The following is an 11,655-nucleotide window of genomic DNA, read 5'->3' on the forward strand; positions in this document are numbered from 1 at the left end:
TCAACCTCCCAAAATTCTGGGATTACAGGCATGAGCCACTGTGCCCAGCCCCTATATCTTTTATTGTATAATCCATAAACTTCTGACTAATTTGAACTCTGCCTTTATTACGAATTAAACATTGGTATACACTTGGTTCTAATTTGGATTATCCATTCTGTTTCACTCATTTGTCTCTTTAGGTAACACAATATGTTATTGATTACTGTAGTTTTATAATACTACAGTAATTTTTAAATATCTGGTAAGGAAAATCCCCTTTTAATGTTCTTTTTAAAGGATTTTTACAGCATTATACATTTATTTTTGGGGGCAGAATTTAGAATTATTTTTTGTGAAAATCCCAAAAAGTGTTTTTGATATTTTAATTTGGATTGCATTAAATTTTAGAGTATTTTGAAGAGAATATATATTTTTATGGTGTTAGATCTACATACAAGGTACCTATCAGTATTCATGCAGTCTTTTCTTATATATTATGTTTCTAAGCCATGCTTTACATTTCTCTGCATTACAGGCTCTGCACGTTTCCTATTATGTTCATCCCTAAGAATTTTCTGGGTTTTTTTTTTTTTGCTATTGGGAAATGAATCTTTTATTCCATCATATTTTCTAACTAGCTATTACTTATATATGTCAGAGTATAGTGGGAGGAAGTAGTCTCTGGTGGTTAAACACATGGGTTTTGGAATAGGACCACCTGGGTTTTCATCCTGGCTCTGATATTCAAAGCTGTGTGAATGCAGGCTGTTGACGTCACCTCTCTTAGCCTATGTCCTCATTTTTACCATAAGGATAAAAATAATACCTATTTCATGGAAATGTTCATGTTACATAGTAAGTCCTTAACAAATATTAGCTATTATTTAAAATTTTTGTAATGAGCCATTTCAGTGAGCTGTTCTATTGTATATATTTTTCTAACTTATTATATTGTTATTCCTGTATTATCATATTATATTGAACTGTTATTTTATTTATAATGGTTTATCAGTTGACTCTTTTAGATTTTTAGGAAGGTGATTATATAATATATAAATATTTGCTTCCTTCTTTCCAAAAATTATATCTTATTTTATTTTTTCTGTAGAGATGAGGTCTCGCTATGTTGGCCAGGCTGATCTTGAACCCCTGGCTTCAAGAGATCATCCTGCCTCGGCCTACCAAAGTGCTGGGATTACAGGTATGAGCCACCATGCTTGGCCTTTCTGATACTATTTTCTTATTTACTTGTGGATGCCCTGATTCTGTTTTATCAGAAGAAATGCTCCTATGGCTGAAGTTTTGAGTAAGACATTAGTTATTGGAGACATAAGTGTGTCTCCATCCGGTAGTTATCTATAGATAGCTAAATATCTGGGTATTTAGCTATCTAGATATTTAATAATGTTACAAAATTATTTTTAACTTCTTCATTATAAATTGATATTTCATTTTAGCCAATACCTTTTGGGAGGGCATGTCAGGAGATGACCTTATCATTTTTCTATTTTAACCCATTGATATGGTAAATCATATCTATAGATTTCCTAATATTGAACCATCCTTGTAGTCTTGGTGCAAACCCCTGCTTGGACCTATTATGGTAGTTATGTGATGTACTGTTGTAAGTGATTCATTAATATTTTATTTAATGTTTGGGATCAATTTACTTTTTTCTTGTTGTTTTCAGCTTTTAGTGCTACTTTTATGCCTGCTTTATTTAAAATTCAAAAAAATTCTTCTTTCTAAATGCATTGGAACACTACTTTTATTCCTTAATTTTATTTTTAAAATTGTATTTTATCATACAGTAAAATTGACTTTCTTTGGAGAGTGTACAGTTCTATGAGTTTTGACTGATATATATATGTATTCTTGTAATCAGCACATATCAAGGCATAGGACAATTCCATCATTACAGAAAGCTCTCTTGTGGTTCTAACCAGCAGGGAAGGCAGAGAGGGAAGGGAGGAAAGAGGAGTAAGAGGAAGAGGAAGAAAGAAAGATGGAGGGAGGGAGAGAAAGGGAAAAAGAGAAAGAGAGAGAAAGGAAGGGAAGAAAGGGGGGAAAAAGAGAGAAAGGGAAGGAGGGGGAGGAAAAAAGGGAAAGAGAGATGAAGGGAAGGAGATAAAAGTGTGAGAGAGGGAGGAGGGAGGAAGGGAAGGCTGAAGCAGGAAGGAAGGAGGGGAGAGAGAGGGAGAGGGAAAGGATGAAGGGGAGAGAAGATGATGATGATCAGAAGGAACTTGTGGAACAGAATCAAACATTCCTCAGGGGTTCCCAGAATTGTTTTTATGGGAAACCTAGCAGAAGGATGGACTATGGTTGGAATGGCTAAGAGTCATAGTAATTTGGATCTTAAAATTACCTTCTGGTCAAAGACCATTGAAACCTGAGAACATATCAGTGAATGTTTGTTTGGAAGTAACTGTTGAAGCCTATTAATTTTCTTCCAAATACAGCTTCAGCTGTTTAAGTTTATTTGTCCTTTCAGTCAGGAGTTGTTGGCGGGGAGAAAATGTCTGAATTTTTATTTTTTGGTTTGCCTTTACTATTAACTTATGCTTCTATTGCATCAAGTTCAGAGCTTGTGAACTGTAATATACCTACTTTTAGATTTTTTTAGGTTTCCTTTGTAGCCTAGCACATGTCAAATATTCCACTGGCATGTGAAGAAAAGGAATATTCTCTGTTTTCTGTGAACAGATTTTAACATATTATATACACACATATTTGATCAATGTCATTAATTATATTATTTAAATTATTTATAGCTTTAATTATTTCTGAGAGGAGGGAGTTAAAGTTTTCTATTCTTGTGTTTCTCCTGATTTCACATTGTATTTATCTAAGAGTTTTTGTTTCATGTCTTTTGATGTTACATCATCTGGAATGATGTCATTGACAATCATTCTCATTGTGTTTTACATCCTTTATCAGCATGGGTAATGCTTTGTCTCATTTGATAATTTTTTTGGTTTCATTTCAACTTTGTTGATATTAATGTCATGAATCCTAATTTCTTTTAGTTCATATTTGCCTGGCAGGTTCTCAAAAATCATTTTTTAAAAATTCCTTCCCAATCCTTTCCTTTTCTCTCACTCCCTCCTGCCCCCATCTTAACTATCCAGTTATTGATGTAGTTCATAACATGTTTTTACTATCTAAAAAGAGATATATTTATCTCTCTTTCTTGATTTCTCAGCTCAAGATACAAAACAATGTATAATAGTGTATAGTGAGTCTCTACCATAAAAAATTACAAGATCTGTGGATTCATACTTCCTCTTTATTTCAACTTTGTTATGATCTGAGATTTTTATCATAGGCCATTGTAGGTATTCTATTTTAATTGTTTATTTTTTACATAATATAGATTTTCTTTGAGGAGTTATAATTTTGACTTAAAATTAAATTTCACCATTATTGAGGCTTGATTTTATATTTAAAAGGATCCAAGATTCACTTTTTTTTTTCCCTGAGACAGGGTCTCACTCTGTCGCCCAGGCTGGAGTGCATTCTTGCAGTCATGGCTCACTGCAGCCTCCACTTCTGTGGCTTAGGTGATCCTCCCATCTCAGCCTCCTGAGTAGCTGGTGGTACAAGCATGCACCACCACACCCAGCTAATTTTTAAATTTTTTGTGGAAACTGGGTTTCTCTATGTTGCCTAGGCTGGTCTTGAACTCCTGGGCTCAAGTGATCCTCCCACCACAGCCTCCCCGAGTGCTGAGATTATAGGTATGAGCCACTGTGCTGGGCCCAAGATTCACTTCTTAACCTCTTCTTTATCCTTCCTTCAATAGCTTTCCTGTTCTTGACTTCTTTATTTTGAATTATCTTTTGGTTTTCTGGTTTTTATTATTTTCTTTTTCTTTTTCTTTCTTTCTTTTTTTTTTTTTTGAGACGGAGTTTTGCTCTTGTTGCCCAGGGCGGAGTGCAATGGCATAATCTTGGCTAACTGCAATCTCCGCCTCCCGGGTTCAAGCAATTTTCCTGCCTCAGCCTCCTGAGTAGCTAGAATTATAGACATGCACCTCCATGCCTGGCTAATTTTGTATTTTTAGTAGAGACGGGGTTTCTCCATGTTGGTCAGGCCGGTCTTGAACTCCTGACCTCAGGGGATCCGCCTGCCTCATCCTCCCAAAGTGCTGGGATTACAGGTGTGAGCCACCGTGCCCGGCCTGGGTTCTATTATTAAAAAGAATTTTTTAAAAGAAATGTTGATGCATCCTACAGTCCCTGAATTTAGGTACTTCTACTGCACACGAGGAAGATTATGTGAGATGATGGATATGTTAACAATTTGCTTGACTGTGGTAGTTATTCTATTGTATATATGTACATCAAAACATTATATTATACCTTAAATACATACAATGAATTTTTTAGAAGGAAAAAAAGCTAAAAACAATGACAAAAATAAAAATACCTCACATCTGTTTATTGCGTATAAAGTTTTTAAGACATATTTTTATGCCCTCAAACCTTTGCAGATGTTATACTGGTCTTCTGATATCAAATATTAATATGGAGAAATCAATGGGGGCAGTCTGATATTCTCCCTTTAATTGATAACTTGGTATTACTGGCAAGGCACTTATATAATTATCCTTCTTAAATGCCTTAAGTTGAAGATCTTTATCACAATATATCTAGATTTTCATCTTTCTCTACTAATGTTTTTTTTTGAAAGCCATATACTTTTCAATCTTCACATTCAGTATTTTTTCTTTATTATATGATGGATCATTTCCATGGTACATTTTTTCTGTTCTCTCCTTTAAAGATGCTACTTCTCGGTATGTTTACTTCCATTGTGTGTCATACGTAACAATCATCTGCTCTAAATTGTTTGACTCTTTGACCTTTTTCCTTTGCATTTTGGGTGATTTTTCTATTACCCTATCTTGAATTCTCCCTCTTTATATTCCTGCTGTTGTCAGTTCTGTCCTGGCTGTTTCTTATCTATTTAATAGGAACATAATCCAATTATTCTGGTTCACAACTTATTAACTTAGCTCTGCAATTCTTTCAATCTTATCCTGTTAAATTTTCATCTCATCTTTGACTTTTTTAAGACTATGATACATCTGTGGTCTAATTTTTTTTTTAATGTTTCTAAAATGTCTTCTTCCAAAATGAAATCTTTTTTTTTTTATTTTTTGAGACAGAGTCTCACTCTGTTGCCCAGGCTGGAGTGCGGTGGTGCGATCTCGACTCACTGCAAGCTCCGCCTCCCGGGTTCACACCATTCTCCTGCCTCAGGCTCCCAAGTAGCTGGGACTGCAGGTGCCCGCCAGCACGCCCGGCTAATTTTTTGTATTTTTAGTAGAGACGGGGTTTCACCATGTTAGCCAGGATGGTTTCGATCTCCTGACCTCGTGATCTGCCTACCTTGGCCTCCCAAAGTGCTGGGATTACAGGCATGAGCCACCGCGCCTGGCCGCCTTGAGCCCTTTCCTAAGGGTGCTAATTTCATTCCTGATGGCGGAGCCCTCATGACTTAATCACCCCTCGAAGGCCCAGCCTCTTAATACCATCACTTTGGGGGTTAAGTTCCAATGTATGAATTCTGGAGGGACACATACCTTCAAAGCATAGCCGTCCCCGTTGCTAGCTTCAGAACTGCTATTCTTGGTCATTTAAAAGTTATGTCTATTTGTGGTTGTCATTCTATTCAATTTGGGGAGAGAGACATTGAGTGAGCCTGCATTTACTTTACCATCTTTCCTCAGATGTTTCAGATAATTTTAGAGAAAACCTCGCAAAATAATTTAGTTATTCAATTCCATATTTCAAAAGTAGCTGTAATTACTCTCTGCGGCACATTTTCATATCACCATTTCCTTACATTACCTCATTTAATCCTCTGGCAGCCTATTGAGATAGGAATTATCATGCTTATTTTCTAGTGGCTTTCACTCATCCATAGCAGTGAGTTGATGTGGATTAGATTTGTTCAACTCTAAATTTTGTGTCTTTTCCACTACACTGCACTCCTTTTCAAAAAATGAAATAATAACCTTGCTCTATGCTGGCGAGTGTGTTTGTCAGAGAAATTGGATTCTACAAGGCATCTCTCACTGTATCTACTCTACCTAAGGGCATGTTTAATTGAACTTAATTGGAACAACTACCCAGGGTTTTAAATTTTTATTATTATTTTTACTAGCTCACTCTTAAGCCAAAAACTCACCGTCATTTAAAGCAGGTGTTGTTATAAGTTCAACTATATATAAATGTGATGTTCTTCTCTGTTGGAAATAGGAGAAATATAACAAAAGCACTGACTCACCATTGGGTTGGGATTTTCAGCCAGCCTCCTTTTTCTGTTCCACTGTGGGAGGGACCACTGTCTTGTTATGCAGAGGAAAAAACACTGTGATCCTTGTCTTGGCTGTGTGACCAGAACAAGTTACTTAATATCTCTGGTCTTCATCTCTCTCTGCTGGGAATGAAAATATAAGGTCATATACTCTTCCTACCTTTAAGGTTTCAGACTTCATGAAATACAAGTCTGGGAACTGACTCCAGACCATAGCTTCAGCAAGGGCTTCGCTATATTGCTGGGTGGTCTTGGGAAAGTTCCTTCCTTTCTTTGGGTCTCAGTTTGCCCATCTGTAAAATAGCCTTGTTAGGTAAGTTCAGTGGTTTTCTTTTCTTTTTTTTTTTTTTTGAGACAAGAGTCTTGCTCTGCCACCCAGGCTGGAGTGCAATGGCGTGATCTTGGCTCACTGCAACCTCCACCTCCTGAGTTCAAGCGATTCTCCTGCCTCAGCCTCCCGCGTCGCTGGGACTACAGGTGCCTGCCACCACTCCTGGCTAATTTTTGTATTTTTAGTAGAGACAGGGTTTCACCAAGCTGGCCAAGCTGGTCTTGATCTCCTGACCTCAGGTGATCCACCCACCTTGGCCTCCCAAAGTGCTGGGATTACAGGCATGAGCCAACATGTCTGGCCAGCTCAGTGGTTTTCAAACTGTGTTCCAAGGAACACTAGGAACTGTGGAGGTGGAAACAGAAAGACTAGGCTTGTGCTTTATATAGTCCACCTCTGGGTAAGGTTACATTCGTAAAAAGTGTTCTATTGTTAACAAATGAAAAAATTGTTCTGAGATATCTCTTCCCATACAGTCTCTCCCTGAAGGAGATTTCTCCAGGTGAACGTTCTTGGAAACTAAAACTTACTACCTTAAGCACCATTTTGGTTTGATATTGAATGGAAATCAATATAAAGTGGAATTAGACATCTTTCCTTATTTATAGTAAGGCACTGAACATTAACTTTTTCTTGCTGTTAAGGATCACTATTTTGAATATCAATGTGACCCACTGATGTCTTGAAGACATGGGCGGGTGAAAATGGCCCTCAGCCCTTACCATGACTGCCTCCACATGACTGACTTCCTTCCTTCCTTCCTTCCTTCCTTCCTTTCCTTCTTCTTGCTCTGTTGCTGGAGTACAGTGGCACAATCATAGCTCACTGCAGCCTTGAACTCCTGGGTTCAAGCAGTCCTCCTGCTTAGCCCCCCGAGTAGCTAGGATTACAGGTGCGTGCCACCACACCTGGCTAATTTGTAAATTTTTTGGAGATGCAGAGTCTTGCTATATTGCCCAGGCTGGTCTCAAACTCCTGGCTTCAAGGGATCCTCCTGCCTAAGCCTCCCAAAACTTTGGGATCATAGGTGTGAGCCACTGAGCCTGCCAAGTATGCTTCTTTAGTTTGTATACTGTTTTCTGTGATTCCCTGTTTACCCCATGGCGGTCAGGTGGTCTGAAGTCCTTACTCCTTTTTGCATTGAGGGGTCCTCCTAGGCTCTGAGAAGAAAGTCTCCCCATCTTCGTAGCCTACCTTTCTCTCCACAAATTTAGAGCCAGAAAAGAAACCTGGTTGTCTCAGGACATCTTTTTTTTTTTTTTTTTTTTTTTTTTTAAGATGGAGTCTCACTCTGTCGCCCAGGCTAGAGTGCAGTGGCACAATCTCGGCTCACTGCAAGCTCCACCTCCCGGGTTCACGTCATTCTCCTGCCTCAGCCTCCGGAGTAGCTGGGACTACAGGTGCCCACCACCACGCCCGGCCAATTTTTTGTACTTTTAGTAGAGACGGGGTTTCACTGTGTTAGCCAGGATGGTCTCGATCTCCTGACCTTGTGATCTGCCTGCCTCTGCCTCCCAAAGTGCTGGGATTACAGGCGTAAGCCACCGCGCCCGGCCGTCTCAGGACATCTTTATTGGTTACTCCAAAGATTACCTCCAATCTAACACCCTCCCTTCACTTCCCCACCGACAGCGTCTTTCCTGCGAAGCCTTCTCCTCTCTGTGCATGGCAGGAATCCGTGACTCATTTTGGATTCTCCCATCTTCCTCAGCTTCGCCATCCAATTAGTTACCCTGGCCAGTCCTGGTTCTGTCCCCAAGATAGCTTGATAACTTTCAGCACATCCTTTAACCTCTCTGGGCCTTAGTTTCCTCAGGAAGGAAGAAAAGGAGGTACAGAAAGATAAAAAGGAAGAAACGTTTACTGAGCTCCTTCTCCTTGCTATAGGCAAGGAATTTAACACCAACCAGATTGGTTCAGATTCAGCCTTGCTACTTGTTAGTTTTGTGCTCTTGGCAAAATAACACATTCCCTTTCTGAGCTTGTTTCCTCATCTCTAAAACGGGGGTGGTAATATGTATGTTGAGGAAGAAATGACAGTGGGCCTGGCACGTAGTAAGCATTTGGTATATGTTAGCCAGCGTGCCGGTCCTCCCTCCCATCTCTCTTCCTCTTTCCTTCCTTGCCTCATTGAGAGCCTGTTTGGCTGTATTTTTCCACCCAAGCAACTACTCTCCCCACAAGTGTGTGCATTGTTTGGGAGTCGGGCTGTGAGATGAAGTTATGAGTTGCAAACACAACAGCTCCTCCAGCTTCTGTTGCTGGCCTACAATTGTCACGTTCATCCAAATAGCAATTTCAGGGCACACTTCTTTCCTGATTTGTTAGCGCTTCTGAAAAATTAAATGGAGAGAACTTTGAGGTGCCAAGGAACATGATGAACTCATTGCAGAAGCAGAGCCAGCTCTTCCTCCACCCTCCAAAGCTCTAAAATTAGACTCAGCAAACCCTGCGAGGAGAGCTCAGCCCACTCTTGACCCCAAAGCAAAGGGTGTCCTGTTTGCCATGAGGTCTTGGGTAGCCTGAAGGCCTCAGTTTGGGGGACAGACCCTCAAGACTGAAGCAGAGCCTATGACGTCTCTCCCTCCCTCCCTCTACTTCCATCTGGAACTAGGTGCCACTGGAGATGCTGAGCAGTGACGAGCCACATTTAATTGTTTCCTTTTAGAATCAACTTTATTGGGGTATAACTGATGAATGATAAAATGCACCAGGTCGGGCATGGTGGCTCATGCCTGTATTCCCAGTACTTTGGGAAGGTGAGGTGAGTGGATCACCTGAGGTCAAGAGTTTGAGACCAGCGCCAACATGGTAAAACCCCGTCTCCCTAAAAACATACACACATAATAATAATAATAATAATAATAATAATAATAAGCTGGATGTGGTGGCACATGCCTGTAATCCCAGCTACTCAGGTCACTGAGGCAGGAGAATCACTTGAACCTGGGAGGCGGAGGCTGCAATGAGCCAAGATCGTGCCACTGCACGCCAGCCTGGGCAACAGAGTGGGCCTCTGACTCAATAAAATAAAATAAAACGCACCCGTTTCAAGTGTCCAATTCAATGAGCTTTGACAGATGTCCACATTCATAGAACTATCACCACAATAGAACATTTCTATCACCCCAACAATTTTTATTTAAAATTCAGAAATATTACAACCATCCAGAAATGTTCAGAGATTAATATAATGAAATAATGCTTACAAATCTACCACCAAGGTTTAGCAGATGTTACTGTGTTGCAACATTTGCTGTGATTTGTCCTCATTTCTTTCTCTCTCTCTCCCTCCCTTCATCTCCAATCTGAGAAAGAAAGAAAATTAAATAAAAACTCTTTTAAAGAAATGAAACATTATCAGTACAGTCAGAGCCTTCCTTATCCCAATGCTCATAGATAACTACTGTCACTACCCATGTTTTAAAGGGACATGTCTTACTCATGTTTAAAAACTTACTGCAATGTGCATGATCACAAAAAATATACAGCTTTGTTAGGTGGGCTCTTGACATTTATGTATAATAATGGTGTATGTGTCCTTTTGCAACTTACTGTAACTTGACAGGTGCTTTTAAGATTTATTCACCTTTTTACAAGTAGATCTAGTTCATTTGCCTTAAATTAGTATTCTAGTGTAAGAAGGTTTTAAAATTTACTAACCCAATCCCCTACTGATAGGAATTTAGGCTGTTCTCTTTCTCTTCCCAATAACCTCAGTGCTGCGGTGCAAATCCTGAGCCCATGTATAGGAATTACTCTTTCGGGATATTTATCTGAAAGTGGAACTGTTGGCTCAGAAGGCCCCAGGGCATGAACCTCTCCAGCTTTGCTAGATATTGCCAAATTGCTCTCCCAGGTAAGAGTATCAACACCCTCTTCTTAAAAGTTCCTGTCTTTCCCATCTCCTCTGCAACATTTGGTTAGATTTTTTCCCCCACTCTGATGTTTATGAAATAGTCTTTTAGTTGCTTTAATCTGCATTTCCCTGGTCAACAGTGAAGCTCAGCATGTATTTATAAATTTATTGGGCTTTAGAGTTTCTTCTGTGAATGCTTGTGGATGTTTTTGTCTCTTTTTCTGTTTGCTTTTTAAATTGGATTATAAAAATCTTTATGTATTATAGATATTAATCCCTTATCAGTTATATGTATTGTAAATATTTTCTCCAAGCCTGTGGCCTCTCTCTCAATTTTGGTTTTGGTGCTTTTTGGTCACAGAAATTTTAAGTTTTAATGCAGTCAAATTTTTCTCTGTGGTTTATGCTTTTTGTGAATTGTTTAAGAAATCCTTCCCTACTCCAACATTTTCTACATTTTCTTCTAAAAGAGATAAGGGTTATTCTTCCCATTTGACAGATAAGGAAATGGAAGAAGTGACTTGTCCAAAGTCCACGAATGTAGGTGGCAGATCCAGGACTGGCCCGCTGTGTGCTGATTCTAAATCCAGCATGCTTTCCTTCACTTGGGGCCCTGGCGTTGAGAGCTGGATCTGGGAATCAGATGATCATGGTTCAGCGTGGTCTTGACCTGTGGTGAGTGGACACTGGGTGGACCATGTCCCCTCTCTGTGGCTCCTCTTGGTGGTCCTATGGTCAGGGAGGCTCATGACTTTCCCTTTGCCGGACGTGTCAGTGAATAACTGAGTTCCTGAAGGTCAGCTTTGGAAGAGATTTGGGGCCATGTGTTACACATGGAGAAACTGAGACCCTGATTGGGGGAGAGAGTTGCTCTGGACTTGCCCGTGGCTTATCCCGCCTGCCAAGGGGCACAGTTCCGGCACTGCCTGGCTCCCACTCTGAACCCACTTGGGCCTCGCCACCCTGGCCTGGCCACTGAACAACAGTAGCCACCAATGGGGAGGACACAGGCCACCTGCCAGGTGACTGCACATCTGCCCCTTGACTTTGTCCTCCTAGCAGCCTTAGGGCTGGCAACTGTCATCTCCATTTCACAGAGGAGGAAGTTGAAATTTAGAGAGGGTAATTGATTTGGCCAAATTCACACACAGAAGCA

The 11,655-nt window shown here is 39.9% G+C and overlaps 1 long non-coding RNA gene across 1 annotated transcript; it reads left to right on the forward strand.

Annotated features, from left to right (window-relative positions):
- Positions 1-1,131: 1,131 nt before the first annotated feature.
- Positions 1,132-11,168, forward strand: LOC129021634 (uncharacterized). Its single transcript, XR_008496097.1, has 3 exons — positions 1,132-1,183; positions 10,361-10,499; positions 10,999-11,168. It is a non-coding gene; the product is annotated as an uncharacterized LOC129021634 (long non-coding RNA).
- Positions 11,169-11,655: the final 487 nt, after the last annotated feature.

This window comes from Pongo pygmaeus, chromosome 21 (assembly GCF_028885625.2).
Source record: "Pongo pygmaeus isolate AG05252 chromosome 21, NHGRI_mPonPyg2-v2.0_pri, whole genome shotgun sequence".
Lineage (NCBI taxonomy): Eukaryota > Metazoa > Chordata > Mammalia > Primates > Hominidae > Pongo > Pongo pygmaeus.